Source organism: Pristiophorus japonicus, chromosome 5, assembly GCF_044704955.1.
Source record: "Pristiophorus japonicus isolate sPriJap1 chromosome 5, sPriJap1.hap1, whole genome shotgun sequence".
NCBI classification, from domain to species: Eukaryota; Metazoa; Chordata; class Chondrichthyes; family Pristiophoridae; genus Pristiophorus; species Pristiophorus japonicus.
In genome coordinates, this window is record NC_091981.1 from 36,183,235 (window position 1) to 36,197,785 (window position 14,551).

At 47.7% G+C, this 14,551-nt stretch overlaps 1 protein-coding gene across 3 annotated transcripts in view; it reads left to right on the forward strand.

Annotated features, from left to right (window-relative positions):
* The window catches only part of LOC139264291 (nucleotide-binding oligomerization domain-containing protein 1-like), a 51,067-nt gene extending 38,367 nt beyond the window's left edge, over positions 1 to 12,700 (forward strand). The window contains exon 13 of one of the 3 annotated variants that reach the window (XM_070880525.1): positions 12,682 to 12,700. The gene's annotated coding sequence lies outside the window, so the exon portion shown is untranslated. Of the gene's footprint in view, positions 1 to 1,556; positions 3,952 to 3,974; positions 5,517 to 12,681 lie in introns of those variants that run through there. The other 2 variants (XM_070880524.1, XM_070880523.1) reach the window with 2 other exon arrangements.
* Positions 12,701 to 14,551: the final 1,851 nt, after the last annotated feature.

Consider the following 14,551-nt stretch of genomic DNA (forward strand, 5'->3'; position numbering starts at 1 on the left):
TTGCACATTAATCTCTTGTGTGGGACCTTGTCGAAAGCCTTCTGAAAGTCCAAATACACCACATCAACTGGTTCTCCCTTGTCCACTCTACTGGAAACATCCTCAAAAAATTCCAGATTTGTCAAGCATGATTTCCCTTTCACAAATCCATGCTGACTTGGACCTATCATGTCACCTCTTTCCAAATGCACTGCTATGACATCCTTAATAATTGATTCCATGATTTTACCCACTACCGATGTCAGGCTGACCGGTCTATAATTCCCTGTTTTCTCTCCTTCCTTTTTTAAAAAGTGGGGTTACATTGGCTACCCTCCACTCCATAGGAACTGATCCAGAGTCTGTGGAATGTTGGAAAATGACTGTCAATGCATCCGCTATTTCCAAGGCCACCTCCTTAAGTACTCTGGGATGTAGTCCATCAGGTCCTGGGGATTTATCGGCCTTCAATCCCATCAACTTCCCCAACACAATTTCCCGACTAATAATGATTTCCCTCAGTTCCTCCTTCTTAACTAGACCCTCTGTCCCCTTTTATATCTGGAAGGTTGTTTGTGTCCTCCTTAGTGAATACCGAACCAAAGTACTTGTTCGATTGGTCTGCCATTTCTTTGTTCCCCGTTATGACTTCCCCTGATTCTGACTGCAGGAGACCTACGTTTGTCTTTACTAACCTTTTTCTCTTTACATATCTATAGAAGCTTTTGCAGTCCGTCTTAATGTTCCCTGCAAGCTTCTTCTCGCACTCTATTTTTGATGTGTTGTAATGTGGGAAACACAGCAAACTCGCACAAACAGCAATGTGATAATGACCAAATAATCTCTTTTTGTTATGTTGTTTGAGGGCTAAATAGTGGGCAGGACACCGGGGATAACTCCCCTGCTTTTCTTCAAAATAGTGTAATGCGGTTGTGTCCACCTGAGAGAGCAGACTGGGCCTCGCTTTAACGTCTCATTTGAAAGACAGCACCGTTGACAGCGCAGCGCTCCCTCAGCACTACACTGGAGTGTCAACCTAGATTTTTGTGCCCAAGTCCCTGGAGTGGGCAGTCATTTGCCCCACGGTGCTGTGGATGAGCCCTAGTCTGCAATCCCCCGAGGTGTTGTCACCCTCAGTATTCAGTACTGAAAACCTTGTTTGAAAGCGCCAGACTTCTGGCGGATTCTTGCATTGCCTGTCTCTTTCTACCCTGTCAGATGGCCACCCTCTTACTATCCTCGAGTTGAAGAGTGGTCTAATCAAAGTGTTTAAAATGAGAAAGACATTCAATAGGGGGCATCCAGAACAAAGGGGCATAATCTTACAATTAGTGCTGGGTCATTTAGGAGGCACTTCTTTCACACAAAGGGTAGTGCAAATCTAGAATTCTCGCCCCTAAAAGGCTTTAATTGCCAGAACAAGACTGTGATCGACAGATTTTATGTTGGATAGGGGTATCAAGGGATATGGAGCAAAAGTGGGTAAATGGAGGTGAGGTTACAGATCAGACATAACCTGTTTAATTGACAGAACAGGCTCAAGGGACTGAATGGCCTTCTCCTGTTCCCATGTTTAGCTTCAACATTTCTGGGTTAAGTGAAATCCCAACCAAGAATAAACTGCCAGCCAACCAGCTAACATTCGGAATAACAAACTTGACATTTTTCGAAGAACAACATCTCTGCGACTGGAGACGATGGAGCAAGGAAACAGCCATATATCATTTTAATCCCATTTTATATAGGTGTGATAACCTGTTTTATTACAAACTGCACCATCACCAAACAAGACTGAATGAGGACAATCCTATTAATGAGTCCACAGAAAAGGATAGATTGAAGGAAATGTGCAGAAAAGTGTAAATTTTAACCTCTTAATTACCTCTTAGGTAAAACCTGCTTCAACCACTCATTATATTGCTAACACTGAATCTCTGAAGGACCATTTATAGTTCAGATGCTCAGCTTACCACATATAGTCAGTTTCTTCATATGAATCTTTCCCACATTACAATAGTGGCTACACTTCAAAAGTACTTCATTGGTACTTTGAGACATCCTGAGTTTGTGAAAGATGCTACATAAATGCAAGTTATTCATTTTCAATAATAGAATTTTGAGTGATTTATACAATCACTACATAGTGCATAACATATTTCATTGTACTCTAGCACATGTTGTCAAGTGTAATAGTGGGTATATATATATCTATATCTATATATATAATAGATAGAGATATATTATGATGTGGACATACTATATATAATATGCAACTTTATATGATTTATATATTTAATAAAATGAACACATGATAAAATAGTATTATAGTATACATTTTAACATTTGTGCCACTTACAGATTAATATTAGCTGTTCCAATTGTTTTAGATCAAGGTTGATCAGTAGAAAATACAGTATCTTATTTCTAACAATGCATCATTGCAGCTAGCATTTAGAGTAAGTGCTTGTTTGTAGTGTACCTAGTCCTTTACCTTTTAAAATGGAGAAGGACCAAATCACATAGTGCAGGACACGAGCAGACTGAAGAAGTGAAGAGGAGGTGGATCAAATCGTAGTGACAATCACCGGTTGTAGGGTACCAGTGGGGAAACCAAGGTTCAATTACTAGTGTTTGTGTCGATGTGCTGGCAGTTATATGGAGCAAGTATGTGCCTGGACTGGACTGTTGCATCGGTTGTAGAGTGCATCAAAAAGAAATGTTCCAGATAGAATTATTGAAAAATACAGCACAGAAGGAGGCCATTCAGCCCATCGTGCCTATGCCGGCTCTTTGAAAGAGCTATCAAATCAGTCCCATTCTCCTGCCCTTTGCCCATAGCCTGACACATTTTTTCCCTTCAAGTATTTTTCCAATTCCCTTTTGAAAATGATTAATGAATCTGCTTCCACTATACTTTCAGGCAGTGCATTCCAGATCATAACAACTCGCTGTATAAAAAATAAAAAAATTCCCCTCATGTCACCTCTGGTTCTGTTTACTAATTACCTTAAATTTGTGTCCTCTGGTTACCGACCCTTCTGCACTGGAAACCATTTGGAAACAATGGAGATATTTTTAAGGAACCTGTTTTGTCATCATTACTGATGCTCTCATGCACCAGCCAATATCTGATTTAAAAGCAATAAAAATGGATAGTTTTAGTCACAACTGGTGGCCTGAGATACCAGGGGAGGGATGGAAAATGGGACAACAATCTTGAGTTGCCGTTGCCCTGCTGGTTTTGGCCGCACATCGAGGTAAAAGAGACGCTCTAACTTGGTACCAGATCCCCATTGGATGTCAACTCAGTAAAGCCAAGCCGTGTGAGATCCCACCCCACATCGCCAGAAGCCCATCTCACATCAGTATAACTCCAGTCCACTGCACAACCAAAATTTAAAAGAACCCAAGCAGTCTCTTGGGAAATTTGGATGGAATCTTTTTAACATAACTAGGAATTGGAGGCCTTAAACGTCCTCCATCCAAACAATGAAGATTAGCTGACTAGGACAGCAGCATTCGACAAGGGTCCAACCACGTTCGCAGAGCTTCTCTGTGGCTGACCTTACTCCAACCTGCAAGGATTTGCAGCTGGAATTCCCATCAACCACCTGCACATCTTGTTCCACAGAGACTGGTCTGAGACTGGTATCTGTGTTTTAACTGCAGGTACGGAGCTGAAGGCCTCAAAATAGTAACAAAAACATTGAACGTCGAACCAAAAGCATCCAGAATAGTCCTAATGCAGTCCCTTCCTTACACGACCCATTACAGACACGTCCTAGTGTGTGAGGAACATTAGGAACAGGAATACGCCATTCAGCACTTTGGGCCTGCTCCGCCATTCAATCAGATCATGGGTGATCTGCACCTCAACTCTCTTTTATCACCTTTGCTCCATATCCCTCGATATATGTAAGAATATTAATGTTTTTATAGTCTTTTAATACAGTACAAAAAATGCAACAGAATGGGTTTAAATTGTATCCTTGCAGATCTTTTGATGACTGAGAACATTGGAGAAGAATGACATTTTAGACAATGGAACAGGTTATTGACCAGGAGGAACCCCCACTCCCCCCCATATCTATTTGATTACCTTGTAGGAAAAATACATCAGATAAACAAAACCTTGATATTATATCGGCTCCTGCATGCTGAAGGAAAGGGACAGTTAGAAGGATTGTTCATTTACACTTGACCATCACAACAAGAACTCAGCTCCAGGTCTACTGGAGATTATTTGAACACCTGCCTACTTGATTACACCATAGACACTATGAGAAAACAGGTGAAGTGACAATTAAACCTGGGTTGTCTTTGGAGGAACCTATTGTTGACAAGCCACTGCCCAGAGGCGTGGTTCAAAGTTAAAGGGGCCAAATTTGCCCTTTTCTATAAGGCCCTTGGTCGGCTGAAAGTTGCGGCCATGGGTTGGTGTGGACTGGCCGCCAAGTCTCCGCGGAGGGGCTGCTATTTTATAAATTGCCATTCCTCAGGTTTGGAGCGATGTAGGGGACCACACCGCCTATTTCCCCGTCGCATCGTGCACCGACCCCTTCCCGAAATTGCCCCTCAGGAAATTGCCCCTCAGGAAATTGCCCCGCAGGAGCAGCACCGCCGCCGGTTGGTGCCACTGACAGCTTTTGCTGGCGGTGCCCTTTCTATGGCTGGGTGGCATGGCCCCCCTTACAGGGGAGGTGGCGCAGCTGGCGACTCCATGTTTTTTTTTGTCGGCCATCTGCCAGATCGGGCCAACTATTATCTCTCCCCCGGGTTACCAACAAGCAGTTTGGCACCCCCTCTTGGATGCCAGGCTGTTGGCCCGACCAAAACTCTCCCTGGTGGCCCATTATTTGCCACTAAAGTGGCTGCAGAGTTCGCAGCAGCCCCCTCCTTTAACTGAAGGGGAGGGATGTAGTGACCCGTCAGCGCGATGACATCATCAGCGCGGAACCGATGCCTTGCATCATTGGTCACTCCAACACGACCTCACTTCCGCCCCGATAATGCGGCCATTTCCGCCCCGCTCCAAGGAAAAGCACTAGGTGCTGAATTTCTCCGGATTGGCCACCCTGGCGCACTTCAAGAGCAGTGGGTGCAACTCGTTTTGTGCAGTGGGCAGTTTTGGCCCCAAAGTCTTTTAAAGCTAAGCAGAAGTTCGAGTTGAGGAGAGACACAGCTCTGCCACGACTGATCCAACCTCCTGGCGGCACCACTTCATTTGGAATCTTCATGACTGCTCACTACCCCTCAGCTTCATGCCTCGATGCAGGCTGATAGATTGTGAAGTAGATCACCGAGCTACACAAAAAACCATGCTACACTACAACAGCAAATATCAAAATATTTGGAATCATCGCGACAAGCTTGGACCAGCCATGAGTATATAAGGACTTTTGTTATGGGGTTAATCCAAGATTGACATTTGATTTCCAAAAGATCATGCATTTTTGGAATTCAGATGGTGTTTTATTGTTCTTAATACAATTCTAAATCATGCATAGACCCAAGATGATATTTAATTCTAACTTCAATTTTCCTAGTGTGTAATAAATGATTCCTTTCTTTATCAAGCCATGACTTGTGCCTGGTTTTACGAAAATGAGCCCCTTAAGTTAACTATAAAATTATAAACTATATTGACTCAATTTTCCCCAGTTATCTGCGCCATTTTTTTGGCGCGCGCCACTTTTTTTGGCGTAAATTAAAATATCCAAGTTCCCCAAAGTTTCTGCGGCAGCATAACTCAGTTACGATTTTTGTAGGTTAGTATTTTTTTGTGCCATAGGGGGAGTAATCTGATGTCTGCGCCAGTTTTTCACATTTAAGCAAGTTCTGCCAAATTACATTTTTCCTCGGACGGCGTATGTGACCACTCCCAAAAAACTTTCTGGGCACTTAAGAAAAACCAGCGCACATTAAAAAATCACGCAGAACGACGCCATTGTTTTTATACGAAGTCAAGAAGACAAAGAATATGCATCATGTCGCTTAATTTTTTTCCAACTCAAAAGGGAGAAAATGGAAGTCTAATGCAATTATTTAATTTTGGATTTTTTTCAAAGTGCCATGCCACCACCGAACGTCTCCTCACCGGGCTCGAGGGTTGGAGTGTCGGCCGGCAGAATCACTCCCTCGACCGGACACAGGGGCTCGGCTTCAAAAGTAGTCTGAGGGGGCGGCACTATACAGCAGCTTCAATAGAAGCCCGGGGAGGATGGGGAGGGGGTTAGTGGTGGACGGTGAGCCCCTGTGTCCGGGTGAGCGAGCGATTCTGCCAGTCAACCCTCGAGCTCGGTGAGGAGACGTTCGGTCAGTGGTGGTAGGGGGATGGTATTTTGAAAAACTTCTGAAATTAAAGAATTGCATTTGACTTCATATGCCCCAAATGTCCTTATTGAATGCCTAGTTTCCCATTCTAAGCAAGCCTATTGCGCATGCGCAGATCAGGGTGTAGTCTATACTCGGGCATCGACCTTGGGGAGAGAGAGAGGGGAGATGTTTTAACTCATTGTCCTGCTGTTTTAAGCTTCTTGCAAAGATATAATTTAATTATGGCGGCAATATTGACAATGCCATACCTCGTGCAAGCCTTCTGCATGAAGGTGCTGCGGAGGAGATGATTGATTTGACATCATCGCCACATAAAAGGTTACTGCACAAGATAAAAGTTCACGCGGTTGGGGGTAATATATTAGCATGGATAGAGGATTGGCTAACTAACAGAAAACAGAGTCGGGATAAATGATTCATTCTCTGGTTGGCAACTAGTAACTAGTGGGGTGCTGCAGGGATCAGTGCTGGGACCCCAACTATTTACAATCTATACTAACGACTTGGAAGAAGGGACTGAGTGTAACGTAGCCAAGTTTGCTGATGATACAAAAATGGGAGGAAAAGCAACGTGTGAGGAGGACACAAAAAAATCTGCAAAAGAACATAGACAGACTAAGTGAGTGGGCAAAAATTTGGCAGATGGAGTATAAAGTTAGAAAGTGTGAGGTCATGCACTTTGGCAGAGAAAAAAATCAAAGAGCAAGTTTTTAGTTAAATGCAGAAAGATTGCAAAGTGCTGCAGTACAGCGGGACCTGGGGGTACTTGTGCATGAAACAAAAGGATAGTATGTCGTTACAGCAAGTGATCAGGAAGGCCAATGGAATCTTGGCCTTTATTGCAAAGGGGATGGAGTATAAAAGCAGTGAAATCTTGCTATAGCTATACAGGGTATTGGTGAGGCTACATCTGGAATTTTGGTGTGGTTTTGGTTTCCATATTTAAGGAAGGATATACTTGCATTGGAGGTTGTTCAGAGAAGGTTCACTAGGTTGATTCCAGAGATGAGGGGGTTAACTTATGAAGATAGGTTGAGTAGGATGGGCCTCTACTCATTGGAGTTCAAAAGAATGAGAGGTGATCTTATCGAAACATATAAGATAATGAGGGGGCTTGACAAGGTGAATTCAGAGAGTATATTTCCACTCATAGAGGAAACTAAAACGAGGGGACATAGTCTCAGAATAAGGGACCGCCCATTTAAAACTGAGATGAGGAGGAATTTCTTCTCTCAGAGGGTTGTAAATCTATGGAATTCTCTGCCCCAGAGAGCTGTGGAGGCTGGGTCATTGAATACATTTAAGGTGTAGATAAATAGATTTTTGAGAGATAAGGGAATAAAGGGTTATGGGGAGCGGGCAGGGAAGTGCAGATGAGTCCATGATCAGATCAGCCATGATCTTATTAAATGGCGGAGCAGACTCAAGGGGCCAAATGGCCTACTTCTGCTCCTATTTCTTATGTTCTTATGTAATGACCAGATAATCTGTTTTTTAGTGACATTGTTTAAGGGATAAATATTAACCAGTACACTGAGGGAAACTCCCCTGCTCTTCTTCAAAATAGTGTCATGGGATCTTTTACATCCACCTGAAAAAAGTAGATATGACCTCAGTTTAACATCTCATCCGAAAGAGGGCATCTCTGACAGTGCAGCACTCACTCAGCACTGCACTGGACTGTCAGCCTGGATTTTGTGCTCCAGTCTCTGGAGTGGAACGTGCACTCACAGCCTATGACTCAGAGACGAGAGTACTATACTTGAGAAGGAAAAATTTGCAGTGCTATAGGCAAAGTTCCCTCTAATTTTTCTTGGGCCTTACAGCCCCTTTAACAGGCTGGGTGGCGCGTTCAACATTCTGCACATGCATGGTTTTTCGATTTAAAAGCCGGTGAGTTAGCTGTGCAGGACTTCAAGACCACTGCAAGGCTACGCAGCTTAAAGGGAACATTAGCTATTGGGTGAGGCCAGGGGGGTCGGACTGATTGAATAACTCATTCAAAGAGCTAGCATGCACCATGAGCCAAATGGCCTCCTTCTTTGTTGCAAGATTCTGAGTTCCCAACCAACTGTCTCAGCATCTCATGCCATCTTCCAGAACTTCAACAATTGTATATGCCTGTCTGGTGTAAAAATAAAACGGGGAAGGTGGCTCAACCGTGGCTTATAAGGGAAATTAGGGATAGTGTTAAATCCAAGGAAGAGGCATATAAATTAGCCAAAAAAAGCAGCAAATCTGAGGATTGGGAGGAATTTAGAATTCAGCAGAGGAGGCCAAAGGGTCTAATTAGGAGGGGGGAAATAGAGTATGAGAGTAAGCTTGCAGGGAACATAAAAACTGACTGCAAAAGCTTCCATAGATAAGTGAAGAGAAAAAGATTAGTGAAGACAAATGTAGGTCCCTTGCAGTCAGAATCAGGTAAAGTGATAATGGGGAACAAAGAAATGGCAGACCAATTGAACAAATACTTTGGTTCTGTCTTCACGAAGGAAGACACAAATAACCTTCCGGAAATACTAGAGGAATGAGGGTCTAGTGAGAAGGAGGAACTAAATAAAATTCTTATTAGTCAGCAAATTGTGTTTGGGAAATTGATGGGATTGAAGGCCAATAAATCCCCAGGGCCTGATAGTCTGCATCCCAGAGGATTTAAGGAAGTGGCCCTAGAAATAGTGGATGCATTGGTGAACATTTTCCACATACTGTAGACTCTGAAGAGGGCATCGGTGAGCTGGGTGATGCATCTGTGGGCGGCCGACTGCGAGATGCCACAAATGCCTGCTGAAGATCCCTGGAAGGAGCCTGAGGTGGAGAAGTTGAGAGCACTGGTGATTTTGACAGCCACTGGTAAGGAGTGTCCACCAGGTCCTCTGGGTCTGGGCTGCAGGACTTGCTCCAGCAAACTGTAAATTGTCTGCGACGACCTGGCGTGATAGCCTGAGTTTCCTTTGGTACTGCTGCTCAGTCATGTTGAGGAAGCTCATCCTCTGCCTGTATACCCTGTGTTGGGGGTGTCGCCTCCGGCACAGTACTGCACTGCGCTGATGCTCTCTGTCCTGTGGAGCATCAGGTGGTTGAGGAGAAGGTTGGTGGTGGTGTTGTTGTTGTTGTTGGTGTTGCTGGTGCTGCTGGTGTTGGGGCTCATCGTGGTCCGATTCTAAGGACCAATCGTAACCGACCTGATAGGGAGCATTCCAACATCCGCGACCACATTCACGGTGCTGGATAAATCGAACGGGCTCTGGTCAATTCCCCTCAGAAGAGAGGACCAGTACAAGTTCGTCTTCACATTTAAAGAGCAACAATATACCTGGACATGCCTTCCCCAGGGTTTCCACAACCGCCCCTCCATCTTTCACCAGTGTATGGCCAACAGTTTAAAGGGTTTCAGCAGGCCCCAGCAGTTGGTGCAGTATGTAGATGACCTGCTTTTGTTCTCCAACGAGGGGGAGGAGCATGGTCTGCTGCTGGCTGAGCTGCTGGAGCTGGTGGAGGACAGCGGGTTCAAGGTCAATCCCAAGAAAGCTCAGATCGGTCAGAAGGAAGTGAAATTCCTCGGGCTGACCGTGAGGGCTGGGGAAAGGGCTATAGACGAGGCCAAACGGAAGGCGGTACAGGAGTTACCAGTCCCCACGACCGTGACGGGGGTGAGATCCTTCCTCGGGTTCACGAGGTACTGCAGGGATTTTATTCAGAATTACGCCACCACGGCAATCCCTCTACTTTGGCTCCTCCACAAGGGAGTGGGATGGGAGTGGGATGAGGACTGCACGGCAGCGTTCAATCATCTCAAGGGAGACCTGCAGACGGCATCCACATTAGGTGCGATTAATGGTGGGGGGGACTTCTTTTTAGAAGTAGCAGCCAGCGGGGACAGCTTGAGCGCGGTGCTGCTCCAGGACCGGCACGGCAAACTGCGACCCGTGGCGTACTCCTCAAGAGTCCTCACAGATGTAGAACGGGGATACTCCAATTACGAGAGGCATCTCCTTGCCACGCATTGGGCCGTGAAGCACTCCCAGCTCTTCACGGGGTCATCCCAGATCATTCTACTGACCCACCATGCCCCCACTCAGACGTTATTAGCTGGGGGGATAAAGGACGGCACGGTGAGCAGTGCTCACGTTGCTCACTGGACTTTATCGCTCTCACAAATGCATCTGAGAGTGCAAGGCCTGTGTGAGCACAAGCTGGCAGCTAACATGATCTATGCAGAGGCGGCCCATAAGTGTACGGTCGAGGGAGTATGGGACGTAGTCATAGGATTTCAGGCCGGGTTACACCCCATGGGTCGTGAAATATATGTCGACGAATCTATTTCGGTGGTAGCAGGGGAGCGTTTCACCGGATGTGGGATTTATGACCTGACGGCAGGCATTGCAAGGGCCATTAAACTCCCGAGCACCGTGAGCGCCCAGCAGGTCGAACTGTCGGCAGTGGTGTATGTCGTTACCCACACCGACAAGTTCCCGACCCCATACACCATCTGCTCGGATTCCACGTTCACATGCAATTCGTGCACCGAATACTTGGCCAGCTGGTCTCGTCACGGTTTCACGTCCGCAGACAGGAAGCTCTTCGCTCAAACCACTGTTACAAAGGATCTTAGAGGCCATGGGAACCCAGGGAAGCCAGAACCTTCATAAAGTAAAGGCCCATTCCAAGACAGAGCCGAGAGTGGAAGGCAACCAAAAGGCTGATGGGTTAGCCAAGGAGGGAGCCAAAAACAGAGAGTTTTCGCGCCCATACAGGTCCAGCCCAGTAGCAGCGATCCGGGACAAAGGGGGGACAGAAGGGAGTGTAGGGGTAGCATTGGATCCGGACTGGAGGAAAGTCCAGGCACAGGATCCCGTCCTCAAGGTTGTCCTGGAGTAGCTGGCTAGGGGAGAAAAGGTAGAAGGCCCGTTCGGGGTAGTGGGCATTACTTTAAAGGAGGGAATGCTTTTCAGGGGAGATCAGTGGATGGTTCCAGAACAGCACCAGAGGGAATTCCTCCAGATAGCCCACGGGAGACCAGGAGCGGGATACCCAGGGCTGGAGTCTACCTGGCAGAGGATAGAACAGGCAGGGTGGTGGCCACAACTGAGGGAGGATGTCCGCGATTTTTGTGCTGACTGCCTGGTGTGCTCAGCGAACAACTCCAATCCCCAGAAAAAAGAGGTTCCCATGGGACACACAAGAAGGGTAGAGAGACCATGGCAGTCAGTACAGGTCGATTACATCGGGCCATTGCCCACCGTAACGTGTGGTTACAAGTACTGTTTGGTCCTAGCGGCCGTTTTCTCGAAGTGGGTTGAAGCCTTTCCTTGCCGATCAGCCACGGTGTTGGAGACGGCAAGGATCTTGGTGAGGGAAGTGTTCTCGAGGTGGGGACAGCTGAAGATGATGGAGTCCGACCAGGGGAGCCACTTCACAGGGCAGGTCATGCAGGCTATCTTGAAATGGCTAGGGATAGAAGGGAAATGGCATGTGGCTCACAACACACAGTCATCGGGGGTTGTGGAGCGACTTAATCGGACCAAAGAAAGGCTACAGAAAGAAACAGGACAGTCCCGGAAAAAGTGGTTTGAGGTCCTGCCGTTTGACTTGATGGGGGTCCGAGCCAGCCTCTCCAGAAGCACAGGGTATTCCCCGCATGAACTCCTGACTGGTAGGGTCATGTGCACGCCCACCCATGTTCTGGCGCTGGTTCCCACAGCGGGACAGGTGAGAGAGGTAAACCGGGACAAGGTTGTCAAGGATTTGTTCGAGCACTTGAAACAGGTTCATTGGCAAGCTGACAGCAACATGGGGAAGCAGCACTGGAGCAATTGGTTGTTGCTCGAGCCCCGGAGAACCCACGAGTGGAAGGTAGGGGATCAGATCATGGTCCGCAATTAGGCTCAGGTGGGCACGTGTGAGCCTTTGTACATGGGACCCTACAGCATCATTGATAAGGCCAGTCCCATGGTGTACGCGGTTAAGCTTCCGAAGCGCACAAAGTGGTTCCATGTGAACCAGTGCAAGTTGTTTAACCCGGGGGAAAGAGCGAGAAACAGAAAGAAGCACCAAGGCGCTATAAACAGCATGGTGGACGCAGGTCTTCCTCCCATAGTTTGGGACAGTGAGGAGGCCGATGTGGTGGTGGTTAGGATGAATAGCAGGATCCCACAGCCGAGAATGCCGTGGTCACCTCCTTACGCACCACCGAGGAACCATAAAAGGCCCAGGTCGTAGAGACCTAGCGGGGCCACCCAGAGACGGGTGGCGATTTATATAGTTTCCTTCTCAGTTTCGTGTTTTACAAAGTATGTTTTGATGAAGCCAGACCTGTGGAGGTATACCCTCTCACAAAAAGGTTGTTGTTTCTTTGTATCTTCACAGGAAGCCGAGAGAAAGATGGAGACAACCCTGGTAATCGTTCTTTGGAGCTTGGCCGGAACAGGGTACAGCAGGAGGGGAGACACCGAGTTGTCCTTCCTCTACGGATGTACTGGAGGGAACAGACCCACCCTCACACAGGGGGGTCGGACAGGGGACACGGATGGGATGGCAGCCTACTTCCACGAGGGAAGGAGGCCAGGGTGGCTGGGGTCTATTTCGACGAAAAAGTCCAGCCACGTCAGGTTCACATACGGGGAGGTTTCCATACCGTGTCCCAGACTCAAGGTCACAGCCACACGGGTTAGGGTGACCGAGGGCAAGCGCATATGCTTGAAGTGCAAGGGACCCATTACCCTGGGACGGTGGTGGTGGCTGAGGAAATTTTGTCAGGACACGGGGAACCAGACAGTGGACTGGGAACGACTGGGGAACGATATGTACCGACAGATCACGGGGTCAAAGGGTCGAGTGGATGTGTGCTGGGACAAGTGGTGGAAGGAGGAACAGGGAATTTGTGTGTGTATGTGGGGGTCAGAGAAGATCTGCCCAGCGGGTGTGTCGATTGCCTTTTCGAGTCAATGGCAGGACGCCGGGGTTGGGATCAGATGGGATCGGAGTATGGACTCCTGCGTGATCCCAACACAATAAAAGCCACTGAACGTGTAGCACACAAGAGGAAGCCCCTGCCCACAGCTCCACTGGTACAGGTGACAGAAGTTAGGTGTCCCGCCACCACACCAGGCCCTGGGAATGGTTTAGTTTTAGTCCCGACCGGAAAGGTTTTATTCCAGGAGTCACATTACACAGTCGCATCGGTCATGTTAAACCTAACCGCGGCACATCTGCCCGAGTGGTGTCGAAAAGAAACTGAGCAGCTGTATGAGGCGCTGATTAGAGAAATGTTCCGCCAGTTCTTTGAACTCAGTTACGGGGATGTGAGTCGGGAAAGATTGTACGATATGGGAGTGAGGGATAACGTTAGTCCGGGGAGGCAGAGGCGATGGGTGCTCAATGATGTTGCTACGGCGTTTAGCGCGGGTACATCTCTCACCAACAGCTGCAGATCAGTGGTTTAAAGGACCAGCTGCGGAAAATCCTGGGGGAAGGGAACGCGGTGGTAGGGTCGGAGTTCGAGGAGGACCAGGCAATGACTGTCCATTTAAAGGAGGTTATCACAGAGCTGGAGACACACGCAAAGACTGTAAATGCATTAATACGGGAGGACAGGAATGCCTCGGTGCAGGCAGCATGAAACGAAGTGTGCGTGTTGTACGGTGCCTGGTTGCTGAGCGAGGGGCACAGTAATTTAGAGGACCTCCAGCAAGGTCACGTCCCGTCATGGATCAGCAACCAGCACCTCGCAGCGCTCAGCCCGTACAGTAATTCGATGAGCCCGTCTCAGCTGCGTCTAGCCTCTGAAGCCTACTCAGTCCCAGTGGATTGCGGTCGGTCCAACCACTCAATCATGGGGATAGTGTTGCGTATGCCGGTAATGTGTGGGACATCACAACCAGCGCCGGTATACAGGGTGGAGAACATTGGGGTCGTACGGGATGGGGTGCACGTGCGGTATCATACAGTCCCACCATTTGTTATCAAGTGGGAGCACGCCATGCCCGGCACTGACCTCAAGGGGAGCCAGAGCAGGGGTGCACACGTCATATTGTGTCCCCAGCATTTGAACGCGTTCGATCGGCCAGAGTGCGGGTTTGAATCCGAGAGTCGAGAGCCCATCAATGGCCCCATGGAGGTGAGGGCCCAGAGCCACGTTCCACCTCAGGTAGCATCTGTGGGCGACAGGACATACTGCATAACCACGAGTGTGGACCGGTATCGAGTGCACCGGGACACTTGGTGTCCGACAATGACA